This window comes from Oryzias latipes, chromosome 7 (genome assembly GCF_053564925.1).
Source record: "Oryzias latipes strain Hd-rR chromosome 7, Olatipes_Hd-rR_3.1".
NCBI lineage: Eukaryota > Metazoa > Chordata > Actinopteri > Beloniformes > Adrianichthyidae > Oryzias > Oryzias latipes.
In genome coordinates, this window is record NC_136243.1 from 26,523,248 (window position 1) to 26,547,493 (window position 24,246).

The 24,246-nt window shown below is 36.1% G+C and overlaps 1 protein-coding gene and 1 long non-coding RNA gene across 4 annotated transcripts in view; one reads left to right on the forward strand and one right to left on the reverse strand.

Annotated features, from left to right (window-relative positions):
* The window catches only part of LOC110015344 (uncharacterized), a 36,964-nt gene extending 25,947 nt beyond the window's left edge, over positions 1-11,017 (reverse strand). Inside the window, exon 1 of the long non-coding RNA XR_002873519.2 lies at positions 9,818-11,017. This is a non-coding gene — a long non-coding RNA (uncharacterized LOC110015344). The remainder of the gene's footprint in view (positions 1-9,817) is intronic.
* The window catches only part of casz1 (castor zinc finger 1), a 180,634-nt gene that overhangs the window by 51,083 nt on the left and 105,305 nt on the right, over positions 1-24,246 (forward strand). The window lies entirely within an intron of this gene.

The window sequence follows — 24,246 nt, forward strand, 5'->3', positions numbered from 1 at the left end:
TAGTGCTCCTATGAATACCTCATGATAAACACAACCCAACCTTTTACTCTGATTATTTTAAAGATTCTACTTTATAACCTCTGACTTTAGATTCATTTAATCTATTTATTGTTTCATCACAGTGACTTTTATTTTTTTAGGGTTACACATACCGAGCAAAGTTGACATTTCAAAACACTTGTGCCTGGTATTTCTTATTGAATGATAAATGTCTGCATTGCCATCCTAACCTATTTTCAGCCTTTTTCCCTTCTCACTGCTAACATGTGTCCATCCAGCATTTTCTTTTCTGATTGAGACATTCAGGCCACCATACTGCTGTCTTCCTTCTTGTGTGTCAGCAGCACTGATGTACAGCCAGCAGCCCCTTCTGGCAAGCATTCTTCCAAAAGATGGGCCCTCCAAAATCACAAAGCACTCCGAGTGCAGACCATAAACAAGAAAGCAATGCAGGGTCTGAGATGGAGCAGACTCTCTTGCTTCTTTTACCGTAATTAGTTATTTTCCCAGAATAATTGCACTATTAGACAATATCAATTTTAACTTGAAGGTGTCATGTGTGTCACCATTAACATATTTTAACATTTCATTTTACTCGAGGCAACAAAATGTCCATGACTGTAATACAATTCATCAAAAAACAATCTACATTGCAAAAAGAGGTAGCCTAAAAATGGAAAAGGACACTAATCCTAAGAAGAAAATCACTAGAAAGTAGTCGAATTATGTACATGCAGCTACTTAATGATACTCAACAAGGAATATTATAATAAAAAATAATAAATATTATAATAAGAGCAGGTTAAGAAAAATTATAATAAAAATGTCAAAATATAGAAACTAGGAGTACCACACAAGCATTCAAAAAGGAAAAAAAAAAGGAAAACGGGTAACTTTTAGATCGATTTTCTTAAAAGTGAATGCTTTACAGCCTAATAATAAATATTTCTTTGTTGTTTCCAAGGAAAATGTTTGTATTTGTAATTTTATGTATCTAATTGTAGTTCATTTTGATTACACTGACAAAAAAAGTAGTGTAATAAATATGTCTATTACAATTTATTATATGCTTCCAAATAATGAAAATGAATACCAGTATAACTTGTGTCAAATTTTTTTGAACTTTGAGATAACATCCTTAAAATTGAACCAAAGATAAAGTAGATCCCAGTACATAATGGAAAAAAAATCTCCATGGTTCTGATTCTGTGAAAAAAATAGGAAGGTGTAGAGAAAACAGAAGTTAAAACAATTCAAATCATATATTGATCTTTTGTTAAAGTGTTCCCAGTAGTCTTGTAATTATAATTACGGCGTTTTTTTTTGGCAAAATCATGTCGTTTTTTGTTTTTTTTGTTGAAGGATTGTGCAACGCAGTAGAAGGTCATTAGAAATTAATCTCTGAGTTTTGGGTGGGACTGTTGTCATGGAAGTAAGTCTCCGCTGATATCCAATCATCCCTTTATTTACACTCTCTCCCGCTGGCTTACAGCACCTCACAACCCCAAGTTCAAATTAAGAGTGCTACAAAAATGGCGAGCAATATTGGAGCTATCCAGCCGTACAGTTTTGAGTCAGATGCCAGCTCGGATGAGGAGAACAAAGACGTTCATGTATCTATTTGTCTGCAAGTGGATGCATCAGAATGGAATGGATCAGGGAGACTTGGGGCCGCCCATTTCACTTGATCCTTCACAAAAAAAGAGATTTTTCATACTGCTTTTTTTCAACTGCCCCTGATTCATTCTGAAATACTCAGAAATGTAGTTTGAATCTTAAATTTGATGAGAAAAATGCCCCAAGAGTGCATTAAAACCACCAACGGAATGGGTCATTAAAACAAATGAAGAGATTAAAATGAATATCTTGAATATCATCATAGTAGTAGTAGGTTTAATGGCTGTCATCTGGACTTAGTTTTTAGAGTTAGAAGACGTTTCACCTCTTAGCCATAAACAAAGCTTTAATTCTATGCAAATATCAAATAGTTTGCAGGGTAGCTCCCCCCAAAACATGACTGTTTCCTGTGTGGTTAGCAGTAAAGCAGCCTAGATTGTGCTTGTGAGCATAGTTCTAGTTTGATCTTTCTGTTTCTTACAAGCAGTGTTCTCGCTGCATATCTGTCTGCCTGAAAGAAAGCAGCCGTTTCAGCAACAGCTTGAATCTTTCACTGTTTCCCACCTTTTTTTATTCCATCAATGCACTGTGATCCATCTAACCACCTAGACTTTGACAAACATTTCTGTGAAATGTGAAGTAATCCATATTATCCATTAGGCTTGTGTAAAGCTTGTTTGATTGTTTGAGACCCAGTTTTGATTTTCAGAAAGGTTCCAACGTGGCAAAAAGACAGTGTTGGCTGAGACTTCTCTCTGAGCCACTCCTATTGTTTATTGCCCCTTTATTGCTGTATCACTGATTTGTCTGCACACTATGATATGGCTTTAAAAATGTGTCCTATTTATAATTGTATCATTTAATCTCTTCTATCTGAACTTAGGCGGTTCTCTGAATTTCCGATGACTCAGCACTTTGTGCTTGCTCTATTTCAGAAAAATGACCAGAAGAAGCAGTGATCTCAAGTGGATATTTTTTCATATTTTCATGTAAAATTCCACATCCTCCTACGAGGTTCTCTTCAGGAAAAAAAGAGAAATGTTTCAGGACACTGGAAAAAATAATGAATCCAGATTTGACGTGTGAACGGGCATCCTGATGCAATTATAGAGTCTTTGTGAAGTGTCAGGATTTTGGAATTATAAAATCTGGATTGGCAGCAGTAATGAGGTTGATGAAGGAGTCATTCTCACACACTGATGCTGGCATACGCTATCAACACAGTGTTTTCAGGCCGTGCAATAGTTTTCCGGGTATAGGCTCAGTTGATGCGCACATGAAGCTCTGCGATTTTCTTATAATTTAAATTATGTAATGTGTGCTGATACAACTCTTTTTCTCTTCCTGTTTTGTCACAGTCCCTGCTATTATTATTCAAACTTCAAAAGTCAAGATGAATAATTTAACGTTTATTGTTGAGAGGTCGGTTTTTCTATTGTCTTTCTCTTTGTGCATTAAATGCAAGAAGCTCCTAAGAACACAAAAGTTACGTCCCGTCTTTAGAAGTTTGCTGATTTGCTGAGCAGACACGCAAATAATAAAAAAACATGTCTGTCATTTTTTTTTAATCATAGAAATTTTCATTTAAAGTCACCTCTTTTTGGAAGAATGTTCAGGCCTTCCTGGGGGCTGTTTTCAACACTAAAAGTTTTGTACTGTTTATAAAATGTAAGATTGAGATAAAAGCATTGCAGTTACTCTTGGTGGCATGTGAAAAAGCGATTTCAAGAAGATTGCTGAGCCAGATTCAACCCACTTTGGATTAGAAACATTCTGGAGGGAAATAAATTGATTTATCAATTAAGAATTTAAAGAAACCAATTTTACCAAATTTGGCACCAATGGGTTTGTGAGGGCAGATTTTATCTGATAGTACTGGTATTTTAATTTCTTGTACTCAATTGTTCTGTGTAAAAACACCATTGATAACACATTTGTAATTTTATTTCTTTTCTGAGATTTTAAATCTCATTTGTGTATTCTAGACCAGTGGTCCCCAAACCTTTTCAAGCCATGTCAGGCCATATTTTCACACACCAGCCTGTACGAGGCTAAAGTGGGTGTCCGATTTTTCATTTTTAGCTTCTGAAGGTGAAGTTTTATTTCATCCTCTGTAGAATATATGCAGCTACTTTGAAAATGTATTTGAATACTCGATTTTACGTACGGACCATTAACATGTGAAATAGATTGTCCCTTAACCCATTACTGTAAAGGAGAAAGCTAAAACAAAAAAACGCACGCCAACTTCAGTCTCATTCTACTTTTACATAAATGCCAAAAAAAAAGGTCGCTAATAGTGATATTTTTTAAAAAGCATTATAAACGATACTCCACCGTGTGAGCAACTTTGTACCAGCATCCTTGTAACATTAGACAACTAGTTGCTAAATATTATGCAGACCAGTCAATAAATCCATATTTTGAGTTAACATTTTTGCTTTTTCTCTGTTAGATGCAGATTTTATTTTGTGTAAAATTAAAATTTCTTCTTCTGTTTCCTCGGTGGCTCTTTTTCGGAAAAAAAAAAGACTTAACAAATATGTTTTTTGTTAACCTGCTAGCTTGGAGGTTTCAATGTAGCGGTCAGCCTAGCTTCGTAACCCTTGTTCTATCCTAGGCACTTTAACATTGGGAGTTGGGTCATCTAGACCCACTAGACAGTGCTCTGAACCTTTTTTCTTCAATGATTTGTGACCTTCACTGGTGTCCATGGATTACATGAAATCTTTCCACCTTTATCCACCTTTGTCATGGTAGAGAGAACACGTCAATGTAAGGGTGGGGTCATCTAAGATAGCACAAGGGTTAAAGAAAGTAGCGGATGTATTTAGGACACGTGATTGTGCGACATGACTAGTCGAGAATGCGTGCAGGTGGTTTCCATTATAAAATAAAGCTTCTTTTTCAGATTCAGATTATGAATAAAATGGAAAAAACTGTGGGTCGTTATAGTTTTTTCTTCATTGTCTGTGGCCCGGTACCAACTGTCCCATGGACTGGTACTGGCCGGTCGTGCAGGGGTTGAGGACCACTGTTTCTTTACCCATTTTAAACAAACATGGAAGGACCTCTTTATATGCAGTTCATCATTGCAGAAGATTCATACTCTGTTTTTGTTGTTCATTCCAAATAAAAATAGAAAAGCCAAAAAATAAAAATAGTCACCTCTTAGCACGCAGTATGTATGATTTGTAGCAGAGCCGCACAACCATGAGACTGCATCTTCAAATATCTCCCATTTTTAGAGTTCTCTGTTGAACCATCCATCCATCCAGCAATTTTCAGAACCCCTTTTATCCATTACGGGTCACACGGATGCCAGAGCCTAATCCGGCCACTGTTGGGCAAGGGCGGGGTACACCACAGGTCGCAGTGCTCTGTTGAACCCATAGGCATAAAACTTTGTTTCACTTCTGGTGTCACCTGTTGGATTTAGTAGAAATGAAGCCTTAATTTGAAGGGCACTTTGATTGGAGTTCTCAACATTGTTCCAAAAACAGCAATTGGAAAAAGTAATGTCTGAAGCCATATTGGGTCAATCCACCTGCTAAACAAAAAGGCTGTCTTTGACAATGCACAAATTTGAGTTTTAATAAACCTACCATGCTTGATTTTTCAAAATAAGTCTTATTTAAAGTTGTCTTGAAAAAGCAGAGGAACAAACATCTAAAAAGCATAAAGGGTACATGAACTTAGATTTGGTGAAAAGTTGGATTTTTTTAACATGGGAGTCGGTGGGAATTGCTTTCTTTGGAGCTGCAGCCTTTGACACTTCTTGATTTGCATCAAATTTGAAAAAAAAAAAGGGTCAGGGCTTGTGTCAACCTGTTATGAAGGCACAAAAAGAATGGCTTCTGTGAAGGTCAGCTCAGTTCCTGATGATTGCGTGAATGTAACCATTTGTTTCAATTTAGTGGTTTAGCAGCTGTGGCATCGGTTTCGTCCAGTTCTGTACGGATACTCCATAATTTTTAGGAACTATGCTCTGAAGATTTGCTTATGTAAAAATGTGCTCAAATGGCAAGAGCTGAAAAAAACAATTCCCATACATTCTGGTACATTTCAACACTTTTTTATTCAAATTTTGTTGGCTTGTGGCTCTCATATTTCTGTGAAATTGCACACATGCATACAAGGAAGTGGGTGCTATTTTAAACTTCTGTTCACCTTTTCAGGATATAAACAAATTTGATAAATAAAAAATTTAAGTAAAAAGTCAAACAGTGTGGCTCACACCATCCTTGTATTTGAGCTTGAGCTGATCTCTTATGAACTTTTAGCTGAACAAAAACCTCAATTGTGGGTTTTTGGAAAAAGGAAAAAAAGGAGGGAGGGGGTTAAAGGGGGGTTAGGTTTTATTGGTTGAATGCTGTAAAGCATTCAACCCTTTGTTTTCCTGTTTCTCTTTATTTATTATTCTTTACGCCTATCTTCCGCCGTTTTTCGCCGCTTAACTCCTTCTACAATTTTTAACCGATTGTAACCATTCAACTTTTAAAATGTTCAGCTCTTTCTGCATATTTGTGCTATGACTTTTGGTTTTTCAAATCCTTTTACTTTTTAAGATATTCCAGGTTTTCCGGGAATTTTTGCTCCATTGAAATACATGGAGAATTTTTTGTGCAAAAGTTCACAGCTAAACTCCTTCTACAATTTTTCACCTATTTTAACCGTTTGACTATGAAAATGTTCAGCTCTTTCATCTTATTCTAGCTATGACATTTTGTCCTTCAAATCCGTGAACTTTTCCAGATATTCCCGGATATTCCCGGATTTTCCAATTATTTTGCTCCATTGACCACACCTTTGCTTCTTTAAACAATTGTAACTTTAACATTCTTTTGGCTAGAGACACCGTTCAAACATTTAAATGTTCACAAGACTTTGGACTTCAACATAAGGCTCAAAATTATTATGGGATGGCAACACCACCTACAGTTTGGCGGCCATTTTGTGCCAAAATGTGAGGCAATTTTAAACTTCTTCAAACTTTCACCTATTTTTACCATTCTACTATTACAATGTTCAACCCTTTCAGCTTATTCCTTTCAGCTATGACTTTTGGTCCTTCAAATCCCTGAACTTTTCCAGATATTCCCAGATATTCCCAGATTTTCCAATCTTTTTGCTCCATTGGCCACACCTTTGCTTCTTTAAACAATTGTAACTTTAACATTCTTTTGGCTAGAGACACCGTTCACATATTGAAATGTTCACAAGGTTTTGGACTTCAACATAAGGTTCAAAATTATTATGGGATGGCAACACCACCTACAGTTTGGTGGCCATTTTGTGCCAAAATGTGAGGCAATTTTAAACTTCTTCAAACTTTCACGTATTTTAATCCTTCTACTATTACAATGTTACACCCTTTCAGCTTATTCCTTTCAGCTACGACTTTTAGTCTTTCAAATCTTTGAACTTTTCAAGATATTCCAAGATTTTCCAGGATTTTCCAAGATTTTTGCTTCATTTAAATACATGGAGAATCCTTGAAAACCTTTGTTGCTTTCAAGCATTATAACTTTAACATGCTTTCAGCTAGAGGCACCGTTCAAACATTGAAATGCTCACAAGGCTTTGGACTTCAACATACGTTTTGAAATTATTATGGGATGGCAACACAACCTACTGTTTGGTGGGCATTTTTTGACAAAATCTGAAGCAAATATTGCAATAAACTTCATCCATGGCTGGAACTGAACATATTGAAATTCTCTGGATCTGGACATATAAGGAATGTGGGCGTGGTTAGCAAACAAAGTTCGTTGCTAAGGACGTCCAAAGGTTTACTTTTTCCGATTTGTCTGAAACTGATGTCGATTTGTTCGTCATCCCATGCCGCCCCAAACGTAAAATGGTTGCTATGGAGATAAAATTAATAGAAAAGCCGCCATTTTGAAAAAAGTGGATTTTCTGTCAACTTATAACATGTAGCTTTTACCAATATGATTGTCTCAAACATTTTGTTTTTTTGAGTCAGTTGATGATGCTGATTCCAATGCTTTCATGCTTAACTCCTTCTACATTTTTGATCTATTTTAGCCATTCTACTATTACAATGTTCAACTTTTTCAGCTTATTCTTTCTATGACTTTTGATCCTTTAGTTTTTCAAGATTTTCAAGCAAAGTTCAGCCATTTCTTCAGCAAATTCAGCTTTTATTCAGCAGTACAGCATTCAACCCTGCATTTTCTTCTGGAAATGCAGCTCCTTCTAGTTTTAATTTCTGTCTGTTTTTGTTTTTATTGTAAAGTGCTTCGAGCTGCGCAACGTATGACAAGCACTTATTAAACACCATGTTTGATTGGTTGATTGATTAAAAACAGCTGTTCTAACCTTTTAAAAAACAAAAATGGATTCAAGTTGTAATAAACACAATTTACACTGTAGCACAAGATAAATATTAGAAATAGTCTTTTTTTCTATTTGTTTTAGATTCAAAACAATTCTAAAACAGCAACTTATTATTACCTGGAAAATACCTTACCTGGAAAACAACAGCTCACTGTTTACAGAACGTTAGTAAAATACATCAACCTACAGTTTACCTTTCAAGGGAAAATTTCCAGTTTAGCCACACGATTACCTGGAAAAAACTTGCACTGCAATGTCAGGGGAAAAAAGAGCAAAGAAAAACGCTCAAAGCAGAACTGAGGTTTTGTTTTCTGACTGGTCTGTCTCAAAGTGCACGATAAAGCTGGAAAGCTTTCACCCTGGGTCATGAAGATATCCATTAAACTGGATTGGCGGCATTGTAGCAGCACCGGCCTCTCAGTTGCATTGCCTTGATAAGCTTGCTGGAATAATGATGACTGCATCTGTTCTTTACACACTGAAAGCCAGATGATGTTGAAGTCTTTAGGGCAAGTGATTCTATTAGCATCCATAATAGGACTTTTGTGGTTATTATGAGAAAACCTGCTTTTCTATTTTTTCCCGATTTTATTTATTTATTTTTTTAAACATAATTAATGTTTTTTTGTTTTTTTGTTGCCAATATGCAATGGAGAAGCCTTTTCCACATTCTGAGCTGAAAGTGCACATGCTCCGTTTAAGTGGGGCTGGCTAACCAGGACTGATAAAAGTGGCATTCAACCATCAGACTTTCCCCTCACACACAGCACCCACATCATACAAATTACTGCTCAATTTGGCTGCAATCATGCTCTTAACATGGAGCTGGTTTGGAGAGGAGCTTTTCTAATTATGGGCAATCTGTAAAAGATTGTTGTTGTGATTACAGAACAGACATATGCCCTAGAACAGAGTCCATACAAAGGGTTCAACAAGCCAAAAGCCTAAAAAGATAATGCTTTTTAGTTTCTACCTGATGCCTTGTTTATGTGGAAAAGATTTGGAGATTACTAGCCTTAAAAGAGTTCAAACTCAAACAGTCTTTTAGAGTTTTTACAGTCAGTTACATTAAAGGCTAACAACTTGCTTGGAGCTCAGTTATTAAGGTGATTCACACTATTTGGTGAAAACTGCATGGTAATGAATATGTGAACATGTTAGTCATGAAAAAATAGCTGAAGAAACCTTTACAATAGTTCAACAACACATTAGTAAAGCCCCAGCAATGATTCATACAAACATCAGAGTTGGCGGCTACTTAAGAGTTCACATCAATTCAGTATTCAGAATTCAATCTGAATACACCCAAGCAGATCCTGGTCCGGGACCAGAAACACTTTCTGACTCATCTTTTGAGGTGGTCTCTTTTTGTTTCCATTTGGACTGAAGTTCGGTTCGCTCTGAGATGCCTGTCTGAATACAATCTGTTCTTGGAGCAGAACAACTGAACCAAAACGGCCACCGTAGCAGGTCGTCACGTGATGTAAATAGAGTAAGAAAGAAGCCAAGGATGAGCCGTGGACAAACAGAAAGCAAACATTGTCCTGTTATCAAACAGAAAAAAAGGGTCCAACTGTTTATTTTTTTGAACATTTATTTTAATACAGCAGAAAACAATTCTTACATGCTTTTCCGTGTCTGGTTACGCCATCTTAAAAGCTACCTAGTAGTTTCCTTAACAGATTTTTCCTAAAACAATGCCATAACCCCACCATGATGAGACACAGCAACTCATTGACGTGTGATTGGATTAATGCAGGCTCATTAAAATAATTTTTAACATGAGACACATTGCTACTCACACTGTTTTCCTGACAATCTATATGTCATAAACACTTACCAGTTTGGCTTCATAACCGACGTCTCCTTGACAACCGCTTTGCAGCATTCCCCAGCCGGAACCAAGGTAAAAGGAACTGGGCCTGACGTTGATAGGGGCGTTCGAAGTTGGTCAGCGAAATCTAAAGTTTGAACTATCCCGACAAGGACTGCAAAGCGCAGGAATTCCATAATTTCTGCCCCTAGTTGCTGTGACCCGCCCTCGTAATTCCTGGCCAATGATTGAAGAGATCTTTAGTCACATTGTTTTGTTTACAAGCTTTTGTCCGGAACAGGAAAGTCCCCTTGACGGCAGTCTGAATACAGACCAAATCCAAGGTAATTAAGCAGACTTGGTCCGGACCAAACAGTTTTTTGCCAGTCTGAATACACCCTTAAAACAAGAAAAATGATCTACAGTATAACTTCCATAACTTTACATTTTGCACCTAAAACTGTGTTATTGGCTAACTTATACTTTACTATTAATATTAGGTGCACTGAATATATTTGAACTATTGAAACATTTTAAAGAAAAAAATAATAAAACATTAGAAATACAAGCAAAAAACCATAAACCGAAACATTATACCATAAAACTATAAACAAAACCCAATTCCTAAAGAAGGAAACACAATAAAAAGGAAAGGTTTTTAGAATCAAACGTCTTGAACGGGACTGATTGGATGATGACGTTTGTTCATCTTTTCCAGTGGAAGTCATTTGGCATGGGAAGATCTTCTGACGGACGATATTTCTTTCGGCATTGCTAAGGTTTGGAGATTGCTCTGTCAGCTCTTAACAACAATTTAGGTTATACCTCCTTCTGCTTTCCTTTTTTCAAACTCAAGTGTCATCATCCAATCAGTGATGTCCCAAAATACATATCTTAGTTTTATTACAATTTGGTTTCTGGAATTTTCTTTTGATTTTTAAAATAACTAGTTTATTATTATTATTATTATTTTTATCATTATATTTTATTGTCGTTGTTATCTTCATGATGAATTTGCGTCAGGTGATTTTTTTGGTGTGTTCTGCACTTCAGGGCCACCGTAGATCCAACCGAACATGTAATATACTGCAATAGAAAACAGTAGAAAAATGTTTTATTACCTCCTTTTCCAAATACATTTGGTCTCATTTTCAATGAGAAAAATCCTCATTCATTCAAACTCTCACGTAATCTTTTTTTTTGTCTTAGTTTCTTTGAGATGCTGTACATCCCATGAAGGTTTTCTGTAGCAGAATAACACATGTTTCTTATTAAACCTTTTTCTCTTGTCATTTAGGACAAACGTTTGCCAAACCAAAAGTGTTGAGAAATCTTCACTCCTGCCATTCTTTTGACTTTTTTTCCCCTCTTCTATATTTTAGAATTTCTAAAATGGCTGAGGTTTAACATTAATTTACAGCCACAACAAAAAAGCTGAGCATATTAACTATAGTGTAAGTAATTTTAAGTTCATTTCACAACCTTTAACAAGAGAGTTCATGCAGCCACTAAATTGCGGCTGCTGCTGACGAACACAGAGGTCACATTGAGGCTTTCAGCTTATTCATCAGATCATTTGTGGCTTATAATTTTTGAATTGCCTTTTTTTTCACAACAGCACTCAAAATGTTTCACTGAAACTAAGCTAGGGAAATAAAATATAATTACTAATTTACTTTACATCTTTTTATGGTTTATTTGTAATCTCCAGCTGAGCAGTTTTCTTTTTTTTTTTGAGATAGTAGAGCAAATACATCACATCCGCATAAATTTAGGAAAAATTCCCAGGTCCATAATGAATTATTCTATTTTTACTGTAAGTAAGGAAACATGTTAAAGATTTTGAGTACATTCTAGCGCTTTGAGATTTTACCTAAAATGTAAAGCGCATTCTAAATAAAATGTATTATTATTATTATTATTATTATTATTATTATTATTATTATTATTATTATCATGTATCACACCAAATATTTTAATATTTTTTCCCCAGCACCCCCTTTTGTAAAATTATTTTTATTTTTTTACATTTTCCAAAATTCTTTTTAAACATATTAAAAGCATTAAAGAAAATAGTTGTTGTGGTGTTAACTCTTATGCAGTGCAGATTTTCCCCTCCATGTTAAATATAAGCTGTTATAGGACCCAAAGGAGCTCAGTAGTCTATTTTCCAGTGATGTTGTCAACCATGAGGCTTACACCCCTGAGAGGTGAAGATAATCAGCCTTTTCATCTCCAGAGGAGGGGTCCTGACTGACTTCACGTTTTCATCAGCCAGATTCACCCATGGACATATTCAAAATTTAGTTTGTTTAGTGAAGACGAGAATCTTTTCAATGGACTTTGAAACCTTACAGCTCTGAATGATTGAGCTGCTGGGATGTGGACACAAAGTCCTTTTTAAAGAGTTTTCCTCTACAATTCTCTCAAAAACCATCATCTATGTTTATTAAGTTGTTGAAATGAATTTCTGTACGTTTCATATATTAAAAGGAGAATTATTTGTTCATTTTAGGTGAGTGAGCTGGAATTCACTAGTTCGGGAAAAGATCAAAAGCTCATTTTAATAAAGAGCTCAAAACCCTGGATTTCCTCATTAAAAAGAACATTTCTTTTTAGGACATGAAAAGGGAAAACTCGTCTTCTGAGACCACTTCTACGTTTGCATTTCTGTTGTGTAGGAGTTGAAACAATTGTTCTCTTCTGTGCACCTCCTTAAAATAACAGACTTACAGGGCTTGTAAGAAATTAGTCAATTTAATTTCCTTGAGTAATGAAAATGTCATGCACCATTTAATAAAAGTACAAGAAAAAAGTGCAGTGTCTCACACGGTGGAGATAGTTAGGTCCCTATGGATTTGAAACTTTGACAGTTGGCCCTTTTGATGTTTTCTCTGAGTTTTGTTTCTTTTCTTGATGTGATTTTAAATTAATCTCAACAGCTTGGATGTAAATATGAAAATGAGACTTGTTTGGTCTCCCCGCGACAACCCAGTGAACTGCTAGCTGAGGTAACTGATATCGCTTTCCCCTTTAAACTGCAAATTATTTTACGTTTATGAGTTTGTCTCATCTTCAAGGTCAAAAATGTAATTTTTGCTCTTTCAAAGGGTTATAACCTTAAAAGAGAACCTCAATCCTAGCTGATTAATGAGAGACTCCTTCATTTGATGTTTCAGCTGTGACATTTTAAACTTTAAATATTTTATATGCATACCTATGAAAAAAATGAAGATATGCATTCATGTGGAATAAACGCTATTGCAGAGAAGAAAGGCTGGGCCGGGTATCATTTTAATAGAACAGTTAGAGTGCAATGGTTTTTCTTGGTGATTTTTATTTGAGGTTTTTATGTGTGCGCAAGCTGATTTAAAGGCACACTAAATCATTGGGGATGGGGAGTAGTGGATTATGCATTTAATCAAGGAGTAGGCCTTGGGAGAGCGGCTAGCCCAGTCACTACTTCTTTAGTGAGGGGTTTGCAGTAACATGGGGCCTAACCTCTTTGTTCCTCACCATAATGGGCCATTTCTGCATAATTTGTTGGGGGAAAAAAGAGAAATCACAAAGCACATGGCTCTTCGACGGCTGTGTAGCTGCTGATTGTGGAAATTGCTTTATTATAATGTTTAATATAAACTAACTATCATGGATGATTTGTAAAGTGTACATGACAAAACTATTAAATCAGTTGTTTTGTTTAAAGGAACTTACTGTAATGGTGTTTTGTGATTTTACATCTTACGTTTTAATTTCATTCTGTTGAAAATGCTTGAAGTCTTCAATTTGTTCCAGTATCTAGCTTTAAATTTTGGGAAAGGCAAACACTAGGATTATTTTGCAGACTGAGGAATTTCAAAAACTTCTGGTTTCACACTGCACTCTTGAGAGTGGATTGGAGTGAACCAAACCACCTAGAACAAGTCCCAGTTAACAGCTGCTTGTTTGGGAGAAGTGTTGCCGGGAAAAATAATGAATTTCACCATGGGGCATTTTCCAACTTTTCTTTAGCAATTTACACTTTTATGAGTATTTTTATTTATTTATTTATTTGTACTTGAACTATGGGGGGCTTTCACTCCTTACTTTCTGTCGCTCACTTCTACTTCTTGATATGCTTGAAAGTCTATCAGCACTGTTCTGATTCTTTGTTTCATCCTTATTGCATACGAGTATGCAATACTTTTAAAGTGTCAAAAAATTGCGCTAAATTTAAAGATTTATAATTTATTGTTTTATTACATTACACCTGGCTTAGTGAGAGCCAACTGAAATTTTTTTCTTTATTGTTACTTGCTTATTATTAAAAAAAGAAAGAAAAAAACATCACGCAAAAATCAAGGTTTAACCCAATTTGTGAAGAAATTGGACTGCACTTGAATTTGCAGATGAAAGTCTTTGGTTTTAAGCAGGTTTGTTTATTTGGTCCACCGTAGGATTACAATGAATTTTGGAAAAACAACTCTCTGTAAAAACACTATGAAATAAATAACAACACATGTAGTGCTAAAAAGTAGAATTTTTGATTTAGATCACAAAATGATGGTGCTTTTGTATACTTTTATATTTTCTGTTGAATGGGTCTTAAAGAGGGGGCTTTGATAAGCTACAGCTTAACTTTAAAGTTCTGTCTAATCTTTTTTTGTTGCTTTTCTTCCCTTAAATGAAAATGATTAAATGACTGAATTAGTGATTATTGGTAGCAGTGAGGGCACTAATTTATCTATCATTGTATTTATATGTTTGAAATAAATACACTTAACTTAAACAAAATGTCTAAAAATTGGCACAAAGGTTTAGACGTCAGATTAAAAAAAAGCTGCGGTAGGTATACATTTTTCTAAATCTGTAAATAAAATAAGAAAACAGCAATAAGAGTGGGTCAAAATCCTTCGATGTTCAACTGCAATGTAGGTAAACTTTACCCAAGACATGTCAGAAGAACCTATGATTTTGCTTTTCAGTGTGTAAAGTGAAAATGTGAAAAAAGAATTTTAATGAACAAGCTATGTATTTAGTGTCTGGTGTGACTGACTGTAGGCAAGCTGAGCTACACCAAAGGCGACAGACATTGTCATAAACCTACTGGATTAATTTGATGAATCAATTCTGAATTGGGAAACAATCCAGAAATGAACAAAGTCACTACTATCAAATGACTAAGATTTTCAGTGTGTCATTCTGATTTTCTGTCATAAATATCCAATTTTGTATCTCTATCTGGTTAAAACTGATTGTTGGAAAAGAAAGCTTTACAAAATGCAGTGTAGAATTTGCACAAATGTGCAGTGTTTGTCTTGGTTAGGTCAAGAGCCTTATCACAGCCCCTGCAGTGTCCCCCATGAAATTAAAATACAATGCAAGTTGCTTTGTTTTAAGCCATGCAAAGGCCGTGATGTCATGTTTTCAGTCTGTTAGTATGTAAATCTGGTGTAGTTGGTGCCTGGTAACAATTTGTAATAATAAAAATATGACTTTTGACAAATTATTATGTCCTATCAACTACATGCCTATTTGCATTGTTGTTGATTATTTGCACATTTGCACTAGTGTAGATCATTCCATTACTACTAAAACATTAAAGTACTTTGATACTTGAGGTGTGCATGTGAGTGTTTGTAATTGTGGGGCCCTGCAACGGACCTGTCCACAGGGTACCTTGCCTTCGCCCAACAGTTGTTGTGATAGGCTCCAGCATCCCCATGAACCTGAGGGGATTAAGCATGGTTTAGAAATTGGATGAATGGAAACTTAACGTTTAGTATTTTTATTTTGGTATTTTGATTTTGATTTTGATTTTGATTTTCAAGTTCAATTGCTTGCAATTCCACAATCGACTTTTCTAAATATACAAGCAATGTCAAATATAGTATTTTATTTTTTTATATTTACAGTAACTTGTTCTTCTGAAATTTAGATTTGATGTAATATCTTTCAACGTTTTTCGAGACTGTCATTTTTTCTTTTGTTTTTTACATTCATAAAGTTAAATGAAATGATTAACTACCTCTAACTTTTTGCAACAGTTTGTAAAACAACTAGCTAGAAACAAGTTTCACTATCTTACTCTTCAGCGTGTAGACAGGTGAAATATTTACCTAAAGTAGGATTTAAACAGGAGCATGTTTGTTATAAGGGCATGGTTTGTTTTCTCCTCCTCTTTGCTCCTGTGGGGGATTAATAGTGTCAATCACATTGACTGGCACCTCTCAAATCACACCCTTGCAGCAAAGTGGCTGATTTTGTCAGTGGGAGAATGGCGTTATCGGCACAACCTTGTTTAGAGACTTACAAAACCGCTAAACCCGCAATTCATGGGAGATCTGTTTACAATCTGTACCGGCCATTGACTGCTAAACAGCCCGCGCAGATCCATGCTGGGCCACTCCGAGGAGGAGAGGAGCAGAGCAATTACATCCTCAAACAGCAATCTGAGGCTGGGTTGGCATGCAAACATACATCAAGTACACACACAAACACTGACTGATTCAGACACGAGAAATACATTTGTTCCAGACTTTGCCGTCTTATTAAAGATCCAGTCTGAATGTGTTTGGCCTGTCTGGTGTTTCATGTGTACTTTGGGTAGTACAAACTCCAAATTGTTGACACGAGAGGATCATTTTCTCATACAAGTTTGAAAAACAATGAAGCACCGAAATACTGTTACCAAATTATTGCAAATCATAGCAGTTCAAGGGGGTTAAATGTTAGTCATGTTTACGTCAAAACCCCACATTTTCAAAGATTTAGATCTTTAACTCATTGTTAGAAAGCTGAATACAGACTGAGTACCTGGTTGTCTCATATAGTATACCATATTAGTCTTTCATCAGTTTTTAATGTATGTTGGAGTTGTTCAGGACACATACATTATGAAAGCTGTAAGACAGTAGTGAGATATGCTGTAAGTGTGATAGAGGAGTTCAAGGTGGAGTTGGGAGTGCACCAAGGATCAGCTTTGAACCCCTTCTTGCTTGCTATGGTGATGGAGAGACTGACAGATGAGGTTAGACGGGAATCTATGTGGATTATGATGTTTGCAGATGACACTGTCATTTGGAGTAGGAGCAGGTGGATGAACATCTAGAGAGGTGGAAGTTTGTTTTGGAAAGGAGAAGAATGAAGGTTAGCTGCAGCAAAACAGAGTTTCTGAGTCCAAATGAGAGAGACTCAAGTGGAATGATGAGGTTACAGAGAGCAGAGGTGAATTATGTGGGGTCAACAGTAGAGGGATGGAGAGCAATGAAGAGAAGGAAAGTGATGAAGAGAACCTCGACATCTTCGACATCCTCTATTTAAGGAACAAGATCCTCTTTGGGCTCTTTGATAATCTCTTTGATCAGGGTTGGAAACATCATGATTTTTTGGAGAAAATGTGTGCACGGTGACACAGTGGTTAGCGCTCTCACCTTACAGAAAGAAGGCCCTGGTTGAAATCCACGCTGGGTCATTTCTTTGTGGAGTTTGCATGTTCTCTCCATGAAAACAGGGCTTTTTTTCAGACACTCCTTATTCCTCCAACAGTCTAAAAAAATATCCGACTGGTCACCCTGTATGCATATGTGTACTTGTTCGAAGTTGACCCCTTCCACTGAAAGCTGGCTCTGGTGAAGCTGTCAATCAAATGCTCAAGGGGGATCCAGTAGGCACCACATGGTTTTACTGAGGCATGGGATTGATCAGTGTATAACTTGAATAACTCAGGATAAAGAAAAAATGTCTTAAAAAATATGATTAGAAAGAAGATGTTAAGAAGAAGGTATCAGAGAAAGAATGGTTATTCTGATAAATAGAATGACCGGGTAATAACTGTCTATTTCTCAATAGACGTCTATGGGATTTTGACTTCTTGGAACCAGTGAGTACTTCCTATCTGGAACATGAGCGGGGAGGGGTTGAGCTGTCCAGTGATTCTGCAGTCTATGGGCGTGTCGCCACCTTTGCCCAACAATAGCTGGGTGGTCTCCAGGAGTGACCCTGATAGAGATTCCGTGCATTCTAAAAATGGATGCATTCATACTATTCTTTTCTTTTCATTTTTCTTTTTTTTTTTTAAACCACGTCAATAATGTCCTTTGAACTTAAGTTCAAACAACTTTTAGGTAAGTATGAAGATGCTAAAATGAAATAAAAGATATGTGTATTATAAACAATAATGCTTTCAGTTTTCCTTTGTTACTGAAGGATGTATAGCTTCTTATTTTAAGTATCTTATTGTTGTTTTACAGCCCCGGAAGTGCCTCTCAATTGGAGTGCACTAAATCAATGCTTCTCTCAGTGCTTTATAAGATGCTAAAGGTGTTCTGGCAGTTAACGCATAGGGCATGCACTTTATTTTAGAATGGAGGGTCAAATCTGACTTGATTTCCTTGGTTGTTTATTTACAAAAAAAAAAACAACATATAAAATTGCAATATGGGATATTGGGATAATGTTTGATTTTTAATGTGCCTGTTGAATCATTAGTCACTAATCTAAATCGTGTCAGCTTGAAACAAAACTGTATGGTTAAGCTGTGTGTCATGGTAGAGGTCTGTCAGACTTTACTGTTTACCATCTATTCTGTATAGTGCCTTTGGTTTTAAAGCTAGAGGATGATGCAAACTGCTAAGTATATTGCTCTATCCATTAAAGGATTTTAATAGTTGAGTTGCAGTATTGATTTTATTGTACAGTAATAAATACATCACTGATTGAAGGTTTTTTCACATCAAATGGAAATCACGTTACTTTAGCTTTTTGAGTAGCTAGATATCAGATGTATAAAAAACGTAACAGTTGTGTGTCACAGTCCTGTGTGTGTGTGTTCACAGTGCTGTTTTGTAGTGGATAATTAGCATAAGGAATTGTATGTTTCTTTAGCCTTTTCACTTTTTTTTTAAATCTAATGTATTGTAAAAACAAAAAAGTACACCTCAAAATATACATTTCTTCTCCTAAATGTGCTCAAAGCACCTATATTTCTTATTTTCAATGTAATTATACATCTGAGAGGCTGCTGGTTGAGCATATGCTCCAATCATGCCCATACAAGATAAAATACACTGTAACCAACAACAAACCAATGAAAAAAAAATCAATATTAACAAACATGGGCAGAATTTTTTTTATTATTATCTGAATTTTGGTATTTAGGAGATTCAGAGTGAATGATGATATGTGACAATCAGTCACAGCAATTAGTGTAACTGTTAAGAAGCCTTTTTGTTTTCTCTCACCCATACAGAATGTCACAAATAAATCCTCTCTTGCATTTGCATATTAATTGGATCTGAGACGTCAAGCATCTTTCATTAAGCAAAATGATCTGCATATTTGGAGGCATAAAATAGTTTATTTCAATGTGGGAACAAAAGTCACTGAAAATTGACCGCATATGGGATGTTAACTTTTGCTGATCCATTAACCCTTTAGCCTCCGGCAACATATATTGAGCACAAAGCAACAACGGGCTGATTAACAAACAGGAAGATGTTTTCTTAGACTTAGACTTAGAACAAAGACACAAGCAACAAGGGAAGTTAGATACAAATAATGAAGCATTCTTTTTTGTAGTGTAGTACATGTTGGCAGTTTTTCACCTAACCATGTCTCATTTCTATAACTTTGTCTCTCTTTTTACCTTATGAGACTTCTAAATGCATTTGCCTTTTACAAAACGTATCCATGAAGTGTTTCTTACTTAAGGCCATGTCACACAAAACACTACATATGCATTTTCCACGTAGGAATTTCAAGTTACAATCGTGATATACATTATGCATGTTTCAAGGATTCATCATGTGTCGATGTATGCAGATGTCTGTCAAGGTTTCAGCTGACGAGACTTTGATTTTGTGTTGTTGAAACTTTTTGGTTGGTTGAGAATAATGCAGTTAATGTGTATTTTGTATATATACGTTGTTTAGACGCAAATCTTGTAGTTGCACTTGTGTGTGATTTTTGTGAGATGCCTATGCAAATTTTGTGGCTTTCCAAGACCATTCCACGGATGTCTAACATTCGTTTGACGCATGTACCATCAATGGACAACTTTCATATTGTGTTTAGGGCACACATACAACGTTAAAAGTACGTAAATGATGCATTACTGACTAATGAATTGCATATAAACAGCACAATAATCACGCACGGCTCATGTTTACACTTTCTTTGTGTCGTTTTTTTGTACTTCTTGCGTGGTTTTAATGGGGTTAATTCGTGATACATCTGTGAAAATTTCCCGTAAAAATCACACCTTTGCCCACTTTTTCCACATATTTTCATGTATGATTGATTTTCATATGTGAAAAATGTACGTAATAGCTTTGTGACACGGCCTTTAGAACATTTTGCTTTTTGAAATATGCAGACATACATTCACCTAAACACCATTGGATGGGATTGTTTACATGGCTCTTAAGTCAATACGCCTGGTTCCTTGAAGTGGTGTTGACCTCTAAAATTGGCATTTGTGCTTTTCTATTTTGTTCTTCACAAAATAAATTCAGTTCTTAGCCTTTTTTCCCATTATGCTTAAGTAGACAGCTTATTTCTTGAAATTCTGCCTTCCGGGGACAGTTTTTTTTTCTTTAAAGGAGCCAAAACTATGAGCTATCAGAAACACATAAAGTCTCAATGGCATGCTTGGCTCTTTGAAGGGTAAGTGATTCAGAATATTAGCAGTTTAAAGCATTCTGGCTGTTGGGCAGGGGCGGTTTTGGTTAAAACCTGCTCTCTTGCTGTCTTGGAATAGTGTTTTCTGCACCGTAATAAAAAGAAAAACAATCTAACCGCAATTCAGAAGGTTGCAGTTTGTAGTGATCACTCTTGTTTTATAAAGGTACTGATTAATGCTCTAAATGCAAATGCTTCACTGGAACTGATTTTTTTTTTTTTTTTGCTACGAGACATGTCAGGGCTAACTTATACATATGAGCAGGTTGTGGTTTACACACGAAAAAGATGTCTGGGAACCAAAATTTAGAATAACTAAAGGTTTTGGCATAAACATAAACTTTTAAACTGAAAAAAACAAACAAACAAACAAACAAACAAACAGATACCATCAATAAAAAAAGCAAAAACAAGCATAAACCACATCAGAATGTCAAACTTAAAATTGAGAAAGTTGACCCTGAACTAAGGAGGAAAACCCTGTAGAAAAACAAAAACAAGAAAAACAAGATAATCTGACAAAAGGCAACACAAATCTTAAATTTGCATGAAATAAGGAAAGGTTAATAACAAACAGGAAGCAGCAACTGAGCTTATTAGTAACCTATCCTGTTTACATTAGTCATGGTAACCTAGCAAAACACAAAACTGTGCAAAAAAACAGAACACAAAAACGAAAGTACTAAACTCGAGTAACTAAAAACAAATTTAAAGTCCAGATCTGCATTAAATTAAAAGGGTTTAGAGATTTATTTTTTTTTTGGCTTGATAACCAGAGTATCACCAAAGGAAATCTTTGGTGTTAGTCTGAAGAACATTTATTGAGGCAGCTAAAAGCTTTTGGAAGACAAACTTTTTTTCATCATTTTGTGGTGTCGAGACAGAGATTGACCTCTGGATGGTGAATCGCAGATTTGGTTTTTGCTCTTCCTTCTTTGGGCAAGAAAAGAACCAAACATTGCTCCTGGTAGCCTGGCTAGGAAAGCATGGCAGTTCTGTTGCCATCAATGCTTGAAAGAGTGGGAAACGGTGAATGGGACTGTGATTGGAAAAGGGGTCAGGGCTTCGAAAAGGTGGCAAAGAGCAATTATCAGTAGATGCCACCAAAATGTGTGATCTTCTATAAATACTGAATTTCATAGTATTGCCCAACTAAAACCAGCACTACATGAATATTTTGGAGACTTTTTAGTAAATCAAGTAATCAATAACCTAAGTTTGCTGCTTTGAATTGAAAGCTAATTCTTTTCCATGTGTTATTGTTTTACTTGTGCTTTCTGTATTTAAATCTCTGAATTAATCTCCAACTCCCTGGTCAAAGTTCATATCATTTTATTTACTGTACCTAATCGATAATTTGCACGTTTTTACCCAACATTTCTTTGTATTTTTTGAAATCCAAATGGTCTCCAGATGTCCGTTTTAGTGTTGCATTGTAAACCTTGTCAGCAACGGTCGTCGCACATGTATTCTTTTTATCTTGCAACCAACGATAGCTGAGACATCTGGCTAGCACGTTGCTCATGCTCCATTTGACTGATGTGCAGACTCTGCAAACCACCTACGTGTCCCAGCATCGTAGCTGTTCAGGCCGACTACTGTGATTTACTATTGGAGCAGAGCGGAAAGTGACTCTAGCTAGGCTTGGCATCGAAATCGTCAGTTACATTTAGGAATGAACTACTGAGCAGTTTATGGTTTAGTTGTGGATTAAGAACTCAACATAAATAAAGAAGTAAAGTTAAAAGTTCTTTGAAGTTAAAGTCCCACCCAAATCATCATTTGATCTATTGCAAAAGCGTTCCCAGTGGTCTTAAAATATGATTATGCTGTTTTTGTCCCAAATTTAAAAAAACAAACAAAAACTGTGTGGTTTTCTAGGACATAAATTCGCCTCTAAGTTGTGGATGGGAATGTTGGCTCAGAGTAAGCCTTCCCCCATTTCCCGTCATCCCTTTGTTTAAGCTCTCTCTTGCTAGCTTACAGCCCCTCATACCCCCAAGCTAACATTACCAGTGCAGTAAAAATGGCGACCAAATTTGGAGCTATCCAGATGTACATTTTTGAGCCAGATGCCGGGAAAACAAAGACATTCATGGATCTAGTTGTCTGCAAATGGATACATGGGCATTATGCGGGGCAGGGAGTTTGTGGCCCGCAGATTGGAGCTTCTTTTTCACAGCTGCAAGCGTCTTTCTAATGGCATTTAATTGTCTGCTCCTAATTCACAACAATTTGAATGAGGAAATACTCAGAAATGTAGTTTTGAACACATTTCCTGCATTATAACAATACTCTACAAGACCATGTTAAAAACACCAAAAACACAATTTACATTAAGGTGGGTGTTTAAAATCTATACAAATATTCCTTTAATAGCTTAAATTGTGTGAATGATTGGGGTATTTTTTGTGGTTTTGAGTTTTTCAACTTTTCTTTCTACAATCTATAATCAGTTTTCATAAAACATGGTGGCACAAAAACAAAAGATTTTTCATGATGCATACCTTTTTTATTATTTAGGATGATTACAATAACTAACATTTTTTTTCCATTTATCAGTGTTTAATTCAGAAGCCAAATCTGGCGACAATGCTACTATCAAAGTAAACTTTTCATTTCAAATTTCTAGCACACAAAGTGTGTTGTGTGGCAACAGACCTTTTTTGTGACCAAACCCCCCAAAAAATTTGATTAATTCTCAAGCTTCAAAATTCTCTTGCTGCATAAAGCGTTCTCCACATTTGAATCAGCAGTTTTGTTGTCATCCTCTTTTCGGATTAGGCCTTGAGGAACCCAACCCTGTGATTATCAAAATCCCTTATGTCACTTAGAGTGGTCATTTAAAGGTCCTTGCAATACTACTTTGAAGTCCCATTGTCTTTATAGTTGGTGCTTTAACAGCGATAGAATTCTCTGTTCTCCAAGTGTGGCCTGTTCTTCAAAAGTTTGAATCATCTCAGGACAAAATGAAATGCCAAACAAAGTGGACAAGTGGGGAAAGATGCTGTTGGTCTGAAATCTTTGTTTGTCAGACGCAGCTGTGCTTTGTTTGCTTTGTCTGCTGTACATTCTAAGGGGAAAAGTGACATTGGTTGTTTCGATATGATTAAGGCAGGGAGCCCGGTAATGGAAAGGCTGTGTTTCGTGTGGTCTACATAGTTAGGGGCTAGACTTGTGAATAATTTGATTAGGCTGCGGGGGGATATATCTGGAGGATTATGTAAATGGTGGTGCCCCCATGCAGAATTCTTTTGAACTCTTCAGAACTCACATCTGTCGGGGTCGACAGCTAGACAGGACGGCCGCCTTCTTGTAGCCCGATTCCTCTGTGTTGGAGGAAGGTGCTTAAAGGTCATTTTCTTTACAAACAGAATTGCTTGAGACATCCCTCTTCTAAAGAACTTCAATTTATTTTTTTGTTGATGGGTTTACAATTATTGTTTTCTTTGAGTCAACAATAGCTGAGCTTAGGACAATTATTGTTGTGCTAATTAGCCAGACAGCGTGGACGTGTCACTGCTAACCTCTTGCAGTCTCTGTATGTACACACAGGAATGGCTTTGACCTGTTTACAATATATTTAAGGTTATATCTGCCTCTCCCTCTGTGCCTTCTGATTATGAGATTTTCCCTCAAGCCTTATTTGGTGTATTTCTGGGTGGAGATATGTTTGTGTTGAGCGCTATGGCAACCAAAGTCAAGGTGACCAAGAGCATGGAGCACACATTAGATTAACAGAACAGAGGCAGGAGACAATGCAGTCAGCACAAAGTAGCATTTATCTGCAGCCTGAT